Here is an 11,398-nt window from a genome sequence, read left to right as displayed (position 1 = left end):
AAAAGGAGCAGTCCCTATAAATTTAAAAATCAATGCAGATAAAAGTTTAACCTGCAGTGGTTTTTAAAAATAGAGGGACTGCTCTCTCTCAGTCCTGTTTAAATAAAATTACACTGCTGATTTAATTCCACCAGAGGAACAGCCAAATGAATTAGTAATTCAGAATTACATGAGTAATGCAGAATTATCAAGTTACTTCAATTCCACCAGCGGACTTAAAAATTCCAACCGCCCCTACTCCATTTCCTGCGCCCTCAAAAATTCAAACAAAAGTGATATAAAGGTAGACTGTGTACCATTGGACGATACTGCAATAATGTTTGGTTTTGGATAATATTGTAAGACCAAGATATACACTTTAAGTTAATGATACATTAATGTATTGTCTGAATTGAAATTGCATAATAAGCATGGGATGAGCTGTATGAACACTCAAGTCATAATTCACTATTATAAGAGCATCACTGCCACCATCCTAGCACTGTCCAACTAAATAAATATTTAGGAGTTCCCTTCGGACCTAATGTCAGAGGTGTTAAAACAAATCTGGTTACATAAACAATGAAGACTCACAAATAAAAAACCTATGTTGAGCGAGCAGGAAGAGTTTTTCAAAGTATCTACAGTGTTTCTCCAGAGTTGATTGAGAACAAGTCACCACAAAACAAATGGTGCACATTTTTCTGTATGTGAAAGCAATGAGAAATATACACACAAAGGAGATTATGGATGCTCTAAGCAACAAAATTCTTGAGGCCTCGTCTGGCCTATGCAAGGAAAACAGTTCTGTACATCACCGCATTATTGTTTCAATCACAAAAGGTTCATGTTAATATGTAGACATAGTTCTAAGTAGAACTTAGCTAGAACATAAGCTTGCTCACAAAAAGCTACTGAAATATTTTCCGATAAACATGCTGATAAAGGTTTAAGGCAAGGGCTGTTTCCAAAGTCTAGAATTTAGACTGAGAAAGCACTTGCATTTACTGTTAACATTACTCTGATAGCTGTTGCCATGCAGTTAGCCCATGTTATCCATTGTTGTTCTAGCTGGTCTATGTGAAGATTGAGAAGACATTAACTCGGCGTCATGAATTTTAGATTTCTTTTATCTTTTCTGAAAGTCACTCGCACCTTTCTCATGAGAACGCTGCAGACCTGCAGTGATAGAACTAAAGTGACAACCTGAAATTGTTATGAGGAGTTATCCATCATCAACTTGCTGACAGTCAGTTTGAGCTGCTAGCTTTGATAACATTTTAGATTTCAAATACTATCTGTTAAGGACATTTTATTTTCTAACCCAGGTTGATGTTTTGATAGAAAGGAGACCGGTATAAGGAAATGGTTCGAGCAGGAAACCAGTACTGGCTTTTGGATCCCAAAAGTGTTTTTTTTTTTTTTTTGTTTGTTTTTTTGCTGATTGGGAGTTTGAGGACTGCACCTTTTTCATGAATTATTGTTGGTCAATATTATTTGAGTTCATTGTTCTGGTGAAAGATTGACATTTGGATTACTATCCTGCCATTGTGTTGCCCCATGTAATCCCTGTCCTTTTTTTGCAGCAGAACTGGTACCTTCTGCAGTGATAGGTAACTGGTATTCGATAACATTTTATTTAAAGGAACAGACAATGGAAGGTGGAGAGCTGATGCATTTTCAGGTTTTGCTCTGTGTGGTGGGCCTGTGGACTAGAGGAATCCCATTGCTTCTTTCCTTCACAGTCTAGTCACATGATTGATGAGGAAGTTGTGAGCTTTCATGAATCAATGATTCTTGCTAGACTTCCGACGCACTCCAGTCTTTGGTAGGGAGGACACGAGGCGACGCGAGATGCAAGAAGGGGGCATGGCCACAGTGGCGCGGCAGTGTGTGGACCAAAGAGGGTCTCTGGGGCTCCTGGACGGGGGCCCCAGACGCTGTAACAGCCGTGAGCAGCTCATGAATAGCTTGTGGATAGCCGCGGGGAACTGGAGCACTCTGCAATCGACACTCAGACCCGGACTACAGACCCAAATGAGAGTGAATGTGGTGCATCGCCATTGCCCTTACCTCCCCTACCTCCACCCCAGTGCCCCCAAAGAGAGCAGAGGTGAGTGGAGGTGCCAGGCTAACTGCCTACTGATAATTGAGATCATTGGGGGAAGGTCAAGGGAGGACTGGGAAGGGTGGTGCACAGTGGCTGTAGTCCGCCACCGCCAAGAGTGTGCCCCAGAACCTTGCAGAAGCGGCCCGGCTAGTGCTGGGTGTGGCTTGCTGTGGTCTGGCGAGCTTTGCTCCGAACCCGTAACCTCAACCCCCTGAGTGTTTGGCCCTCCTCCGCCCAGATCTTACTCAGGCTCTGCTTGATCTGCCATCGGCACGCTATTTTTTAAGATCTAAATTTAACTGCAACTACAAACTACAGTTGCCTACTCTCTTCTGCCCATTTCATCCACCTTATCTTCATTTACTTTAGGGACAGACGTTGACACAGATGCCTGCAATACAGTCAACATTGCCCCTACTGTCTCTCATCCTCAAATGCATTCCTATCGATGGGCACTTGCCTCCAAACTCAGGGCCAGACACATAATGTAGACATTGCTTGTAAGGCGCCAAGTACAGCACATGTCCGCGCTCAGCCCCATTAAAAAGACCAAGCCTGCACTTGCATACCTGGAATCTCAGCTTACTGTCTTTCCGCTGCTGATCTATCCTAGTGGTAAGGCGTCTCATGGCCAGACTGGCCTCTAATTTAGGGCTGTCGAGAATATTATCAAAAGCTCCTCAGGAAAAGTCATGGAAAGCACCCCAGGGGGGCTCACACTCAGCCTTTCTGCAGTCCTGGATGCCCAGACCTTGAGACTGCATCACAATGAGTTTAAAGGCTCTACCAAAGAGACTCTAGTTCAGCACAAGTGTTGATGTATTGATAGCCTCCGAAAACAGGAACAGTGCTAAAGTAACAACAAAACAGGGCGGGCAAGCCAGCTAAAAGAACAGCTTGTGTAAGGATTAAGCTGTCAAGCTCTGCCATCAGTAAGGACATCCCCCTTACCAATGGGTTAAAGCAAGGATGTGTGTTAGCACTCCTATTTAACTTTTATACAGCAGATATGTCCCAGGCGCTAAGACATGAAAACCTGATCGCACCAAAAATCGGGAATCTTAAAATCACCCTTCTACAATATGCAGACAATATTGTGCTGCTGGACCATTGAAAAATCATGTTACAAAAAGCATTAACTGCCCTGCATGGTTACATCACGGCAAATAAAATGAAGGTGAATGCTTCCAAGACTAAAGTAATAATCTTTAGAGGGTCTTAAACATCCGAATTCCTGCCAGAAAATGGTGCCACTCACCAATAGCAGCACAGACGTGCATAACTATCTGGGCATGTGGCTATCGGTGAAGGGAAAGCTCAAAGTTCATCTACATCATCGAAAGGTAAAGGCAGAATTCATACTAACCAGAATATGCCAGCTAAAGAATCTCATAGAAAGTCCCTCTCCAAGACTAATTCTTCAGGTCCTCAAAGCCTCTCTTCCAGCTTTAAACTGTGGCCATGAAGCCTATCCAGGCCAATTCACCACATGGGCAGAAAAGCTCCAAGTTAAATTCTATAAAAGAGTGTTTAAGTTACCACAATACATAAGGAGCCATCTGATAAGGCTAAAATTTGCCAGGAAGGCCAGAACTGGGCCCATATGGGTGCCTCCCTGAAATACTACCACAGGATAATTATGGCCTCACCTAACACTCTGAAACCAGCTCTTGGCCCTTTCTTTGAAACAAAAGTGAATCCCTGGTCGAAATACCTAACCACAGAATTAACCACCCTTCAAATTGATCACGCGGAACTGGCGCGGTTACGTATTTCCATCAAAGCTGTACTGAAAAGGTGACTTGAACAACTGAGTAATACCCCCTACGCAAGGAGTGGTGGCGGTATCTTATAAGAACGATTCACAGCACTTGGCACCTTAGCCATATTTGGCCTGCACAATCAAAAAAGCCTGTGTGGCACAGATTGCAGTCAAAAGACTGTTTGGCCTGAAGATGAAGGCACTGAACTCAAAACGAGACTCTCCACAAAATAAAAATGTGTAGGCTCTGGATACAAAACAGAGACATTTAACCATCTATTATGCTGCTGCCCGGCACAGATTAATGCACAACGCACTTTATTAAGACCACTTTTCCTTTGCCATGGTATAAGAACCTGTAATTAGGCCAGATCACTGGTGTTTGCCCAAAAGGGAGCCAGTTGAACTGGCCAAATTTGGGAAGTTTATCTCATCTGCAAGCAAAACTGAATGAATGCACCACGTTTACCCAGACTTTTTATTCTCAATAGACAATTTGCACTTCATACATAGGCAGGATATTATTTGTCATGATGGACTGCTCTGCGGGTTGCGTATTTCACATACATTTCTCCTGATTTCTCCCTTCCGTTTATTTTTTGCATCAATTTTAAGTAATAATGTAATAAAATTATATATATATATATATATATATACATACATATATACATACATATATACATACATACACACACACACACAATATACACGTGCACATACACGTAACGACTTACGATGGGAAAATAGTGGTCCAGCAGAAACTGAGGTATGGTCGCTGAAGTTAACAGATTAGTACAGCTTCCCACTGACAAATGTGTGAGCACAGTCAATCTTTTGATTATGCATGCCAGGCTATATTAGAATGGGTGGAAAATGCTAGCATCTATTATGCACTCCCTACACCAAGCATTCCTGAAAGTAGTTCAGCGTGAACAGAGTGAGCCAGAAAAACATTTGTTTAACTGAATTAGGCAGGATTACAATTGCTACTCCCTAGGGGGTATTTAACTTCTTGCTACTGCGAATTGTCATTAGTTTAACAAAACAAATCCACCAATGTGACAATACTTGAAAATGAAATGGAAAGATTAGAATGCTAACACATTCTTAAACACTTCAAAAACAGATTAAGTTAGACTACAACATGTTCCTAGGTAAAAGGGCTGGGCTGTGAGTCACGATCTAAGGCAAACATGTTTCAGAACTGTGCAGGGTATGCAACAAGTTAGTCAATTATGTTGACATGAAGGTATGCTAGAAGCAAAGTGATACCAATGAATAGGCTGACTCATTGCTATTAAACAGGAAGATCAAGTCACTTATATTCGTAAATTTGTAAGCCCCCAAAGAGTACCTAGCTAGGAGGTTCTTCATTTTAGGGATATAAAATTATGTTACAAGCTTTTGTAGACTGCAGCAACTCCAATGCGGTTTTCATACACTTTCTCACACATGAATGAGACACAATTAGGAAGCTTTAGTGGATGGTTGAGCCAGGTCAAGTGATTTCCAAAACTTCAGATGATTGATTCCAGAAAAGATATGAGAAGAGAGATCCAGACTGCCAGTGCTTAATCAGGGCAGCCTAAGAGCCCTACATAGTGATGTACAGGAATAACCATCAGTCCCTGTGGTGTGGTTTGGTTCACACACAAGGCCACGTTCCATGAGTCTCTTACGAAGCAGTATCCAATTTGATATGCTTAAGCACAGGTACGTTGAACAGACCAACATTCCAGATTTTGAAAAGTACTATTTATCAGCAAAGATTCAAATTAGAGGTGGGTGGTTCTCAATAGGATGGCAACAGATCCTAAACTGTTGAGTGGTAGTGGATTGCCTCCAGGAGCGGCTCACGGTGCGGGGGGGGGGGGATGAGATTGGAGGAAAAAGAGAAAAAAAACAAAAACAACCGATTCCCCTCTGCCGCGCCACTCAAGTCACCACTGCAGGCACAGGCTCCCAAGCCTGCCTGCGACCAATCCGAATGCTGCTCTCCTGCTCTGTGGCAGCATGAAAGCATGGTTCGGATTGGCTGGAGCACCTTGGCTCGACACTCCCAGGCAGATTTGGAGCCTCTGCCTGCTCTCTCCAACCTGGCAACACAGTGCTGAGTTGGAGAGAGCCCGAGACAGCTGGCTAAACACATGTGCACTGCCCCTCCATCTGTCACGCCCCAAGGTTCAGCCCCATTAACAATAAAACAATAATAGCTTATTATTGTTTTATTGTTAAAGGTTTGAAGCAGCTGCTGCTGGTGGGGGCGATGCTCCTCTGCCACAGCGGGCGCCTGATTGCCTCAGAAATGTTAACTGATGTTTACACTGATGTTTACTTTCGAAGAATTGCAAATTTAGTGGATTTGTTTTTTTCTATTATGTCAGAGATAATTCCCTTTTAGTGAGAGCTCAAATTCACTCCAATCGCAATCCCTGCTGGCTCAGTTAAACAACTGTATATTGACTTCAAGCATTTCTGCCACTTTTGAGTCACTGTACACCAACTTATCTCATAAGTCCTTGGATTAGTTTGTCTCTCCTATTTTAAATGGCAGCCATTAATTAAATTGACTCAAACTCTGAAGGCTCCCCTGTGTGTGCTATCAAAATCAAGATTTTCAAAGGATGCTAATGTACCCAGATGGTAAAGGAGTAATTGTGCGAACATGGGAAACTTATATTTAGGGAAACAGTTTATGTAGATTATAGAAGCACAGGTGACATTTGCCACCCACTTGTAGTTCCTCTAACCTAATAGGCTACTCAAGACAGCAATAGATACAATTGGTTATGTTGATAAGAGTCTTGCATTATACTTTCTACATTATTGGATAGAGGAACTATCACCATTATATAGGGCGACTATTGACCCCATACACAAACCCAAATTGAGAGTTAGAGTAAAATGATAATACATCAATCAGAATACAGCTCTGGAGCGGACACAAAAAGCATCTTGTACTACCAGATTTGGTGTAATGCAGTTTATGCTTCTACTAAAATGATCCCGCTAGAAGGCAACTCTACCCAAAGTGTACAGAACATGTGGTCAGTTTCATGCATATGGCATGGGAACAGCCACATCTAAGGCAAAACACGGTGCTGGCTTTACAAATGACTAACCATTTGGCATCAAACCATCCAATATCAATAGCAATATAGGAAAAAAGGCAGAAAAGCTTGCAGTTCTCTTGGCTAAAAGAAGGATACCCATATATTGGTTAATGGCTGTGGGACTGTATACTGACTCAGATGTTGTAGCTTGGTCATTAGCTGAAACCATACATGACTGTCACAAACTGATGTAAGAGAACCTCATCGACTGGCAAAACATTAACTTATCTGACTAACCTGATGAGTCACCCACTCGCCCCCCCACACACCCACACATACACACCCATTTTCTTTTTTGCAATCTGGTACTAATATTTTAGTTGATTTATTAAGTTTGGGAATAACACTATAAAACCAGATACTCTCTTGAGTTAGTTGCCGAATGCACTGCTAAAGATTTGCGTGTGTATCCACTGATAGTTTATTTATTTTATTTTCATTTGTATTATTAACCTAGAGTCAATAAAACGCTAAAATAAGAAATAATGTGCTCCTTAGAAAATCATAGAAGGCCCTCTGACCTACGGAAAGGAAACTGGAACATTTTTTTCAAGCAAACTGGCAGGCAGCTCAAAAGAGGTAGGCTTACCTAGTTAGGAGTATTATTAATTTGAGCAAAATTGGACGTTCTACTCATGCTGTTGACAATGACTACACTGCCTTGAGATTAAATTAAAATAATTATGGTAGAGACATGGTGAGTACAGAACAAGACGGGTTAGTTTCAAGAGTTGCTCACTGTGTTAGAAACAATACTTTACCACCTTTAGTATGTGCTCCCGGGGAAACGTCTGAGCAAACAGAATGCCATGCTTGTGACAACCTGAGTCTACATTCATGCTGTGCAGGAAAGCCACTCTCTACTTGCTTTCTACTTTGGTGTAATATACCCAGCCGCTACAATACTAGGTATGTCTGCAGAGACCAAGGGTATTGCATCAGACAGAATGCACGATCGAATGCAAGATTTTGATTGGACCTGCATTCTGAGTGTTTGATTTTTCTAACTCTCCACTATTTAGAATATGCTGAGACATGCATAGCCTGGAAGTTGTACTTAAACATTCAACAGAGTCAGGGCGTGGTCAAGATGGAGATAGCTTGATATGTGCAGAGGGCCCTTCTGCCTGCCTGACTCAGCAAAAGGAGCCTTTGGTGGGTTAAGGGGTGCTGGGAATTGGCATGAATGCTGCTGCAGCACCTACAGAAGGGGGTGATCAATTAACGAAGAGTGGCATAGCAACTGATGGTGCCCACAGTAGGAATCCATGTTACTATACAGCAGAGCAATGGTCAAAAAGGATTAGCGTGAGCTCCAAGCAGCCCTGAACACCTTAAGTTGCTGAGGGTCCCCTACCACATGCAGGCAGGTACCAAGAAGGGCTCAGAGAGCACCCTCTGTAACAGTAGATGGTAGTACTGCTTATGTTCCTTAGTGCCCACCAGGGCCCCTAATCACCAGTGCCTGAAGGGCACAAACTCAATCACCACCAGGGTGGCAACATGGAGGGGGTTCTGTACCCCCTCCCCACTCAGTGATGTGAACAGTACATCAGTGAGTATCACTCATTGAGCCCCAGTGTTTCTCCTATCACCTCAGAGCCCAAATCAGTGCTCAAAGCATCTAATTAACGGCAATGAGACACCAGTGCACTATGGTATGGTTTGGGGGGTTCGAACCCCCTCCTTTCCCTCACTAGATCTGTAAAGAGCCGGAAGGCTCATGATATGAAAAACTTACTGTGCAGGCATGAAGGTGCCTTGGTTTTCTGGGAGGTGAAAGGAGGGGACCCTCGTGTGAATGACTCACCTGGCTGACAGGGAGTTGTCATTAAATGCAGCAAGTGGCAATACAATCTTAATTGAGAGCAGCCTCCTCCACTCATGGTACTGCATGACATGCTCACATGCTTTGCTAATACCTCTGACATGGTGGGTCTGCCACCTCAGAGCAGACCGACCACAGAGCACCAATGAAGGAAGCTGCACCAATCACACTGGCTTTTATAACTCTCCAACTCCCTCAAGGCACACTTGCAGACTGTGAAGCATGATGTCACAGGATCTGAGGAAGGTGAGACAGGACATGGGAACACTGGGGGACAGTGTCCACTTTAGGGACAATGAGAATGTGCGGTAAATATATTGAACTACTGCAAGAATTCAGCAGACATGCAGACTTCCAGACCCATGCTTAACATTTGGAGAACCACTCCCGTGGAAATAACATTAGATTTTGAGGTGTACCAACAGGCAGTGAAGGAGCTATGTACAGGCATTGTTCCAGGAGAGTCTGGGCTGGAACATCAAGGGTAATTTGCAGCTAGACAGTCCATTGGGTCGGAAGGCCTGGTGGAAACAACACACAGCTGCCATATATTTTATGGTGCATTCACAATTTCAAACTAAAGGAGATCTTCAGGGAGGACAGGGAAGCACATCCCTCTTAACTTTTGAAGTCACAAAATATTGTTCCAAGACACTTTACCACTCGCTCTACAACTCTGCAGGGACTTCAAGCAAATCACTATTTGTATGGCAAGGAGGTCTCTTACAGTGGGGGTCACCCATTCAGGATCACCTTCTACTGGGAGGGTAAACGTCATCAACTTAGAACACTCTGAGGGCATCAATGTTTGGGCCTTATGCAGAGGGCACTCCAGCATCACCCAAGGTATCTGGTGGAGTGTCACCCAACTGCACTGATCAGTGGCAGCTGTCCTCTGGTGCTCTGAGGGGGGTCACGACCAGACTGGTACAGCTGCGTGGAAACAGGGCTGTCCAGGACAAGATTTCGATAGAGACAGGCCATTAGACAGGCAAGCCACATGGATAGAAGCTAGTTTGACTCACTCCTATTCGCAGGGTCTCCCACCGCAATAAAAGTAATGGGGGCAGAGGATCCGATTGAATGGACACCTCAGCTGGTAGGCGATGCCCATGCTCTGGTTGTTGGCAATGCCCTTTGGACACAATATCTCGTTTTCTAAGTACGGACTTGTTTGGAGGTAAAATTGTTACTGTTATGGTGGGGGTTGTTCCAGAAATACATTCCCAAATGCTTTTAGTCGATTAATTAATTGACTTTAGGATCAGACCACGAGGCAGACACCAGCACAAGATGCTTTTCACCCACTCCCTGCCTAACTCTTGAATCTGTGCAATCAGACGTACCAATCTCAACACACTATACAACGGACATTAACATAATTCACCTCCATGTCAGAGGCTTAAATCATCCAACCCAGAGGGCTGTGTTATTGTCTTTCCTGAAAGCCATTGGAGTGATATATGCTTGCTCCTGGAGACACACCGTTTAGCAAAAGATGAGCTGAGGTTGACACCCCGCTGGCTCCCCCAGCAACTCTGTTCTCTAGGACAGTGAAAAAAAATAGGAGCGCCTAGATTGGTCTCAGAGCTTCTGATGGGGGGTGATTAGTAAAATAACCAAAATAAAAGCTCTTCTGCTGGTTTATCGCATTAAGATAGGCAATCTCCTCACTATAGCATCTGTTTATACCACCTAATAAGCACCAGGAACGCTTTACAACTTGAGCTCTGGCAGAGGTCTTACAGACTACAGATTAAACCATTCTTGTGAGAGGCAGCCTAAAACCTTGTTACAACCTTGATCGTCAGGCCACTGCCTTAGCCAGACCGGGCTTTCTCAACTAGCGGCTTGGCTTGACTTTAGGAGTGGGGCTTTGATGACCTTTGGAGATGTGCACACCCCTGCTAGAGCGCCTGGTCCTTAGTAAGTAAACTTACAAGGGGACACGTATAGGCCGATGAACCTTTTGATTCGCATGGAGTATCCTAGCTATTTAGTAACCAATGCTCATCAATAATCAATATACAAATCAATAACCACTAAGAAAAACATCATTAGTAAAATCTGTCAACATTTTATGAATGACCACAACTCAAAATACGTTTTAACAATTTTTATTTCCCTATTAGTTACAATACTAATCCAGAAGGTTAATTTGAACTTTAATTAACTCAAAATTTAATTCATTAGTGACCACCAATAACAATCTAATCAGAACGTGCGAAAACATATGTTCTAATGCTTCAGCATAAGCCAACAAAGATGAATATATCAACATTAATAGCAGAGTTCAGCAACCAGTTTGTCAATCATTTGTCACTGTCAACTTCACCCCATAGAGACCTTACCTAACCCAGATTAGCATGTGGGACTTCATGCGAAAATGATTTAGAACATGAATTTGGAAAAACATCTAGCTAAGAGAAAACTATTCAGACATCTCAGTTGGTAGTTGGTACCTAGAAAGAAAGGCACAAAAGTTAATCGGTCACATTGTCATAGCTACCTATCCACAGAATGGATCAGCAGCAAAGTCAGTCTTCATCTTCAGGCCATCAATCGATAAGCAACGCATAAGGCTCTCAAGAGCATGAGTCCAATGA

Source organism: Pleurodeles waltl, chromosome 3_1 (assembly GCF_031143425.1).
Source record: "Pleurodeles waltl isolate 20211129_DDA chromosome 3_1, aPleWal1.hap1.20221129, whole genome shotgun sequence".
Taxonomy (NCBI): domain Eukaryota; kingdom Metazoa; phylum Chordata; class Amphibia; order Caudata; family Salamandridae; genus Pleurodeles; species Pleurodeles waltl.
Note: the sequence above shows the minus strand (reverse complement) of the source record.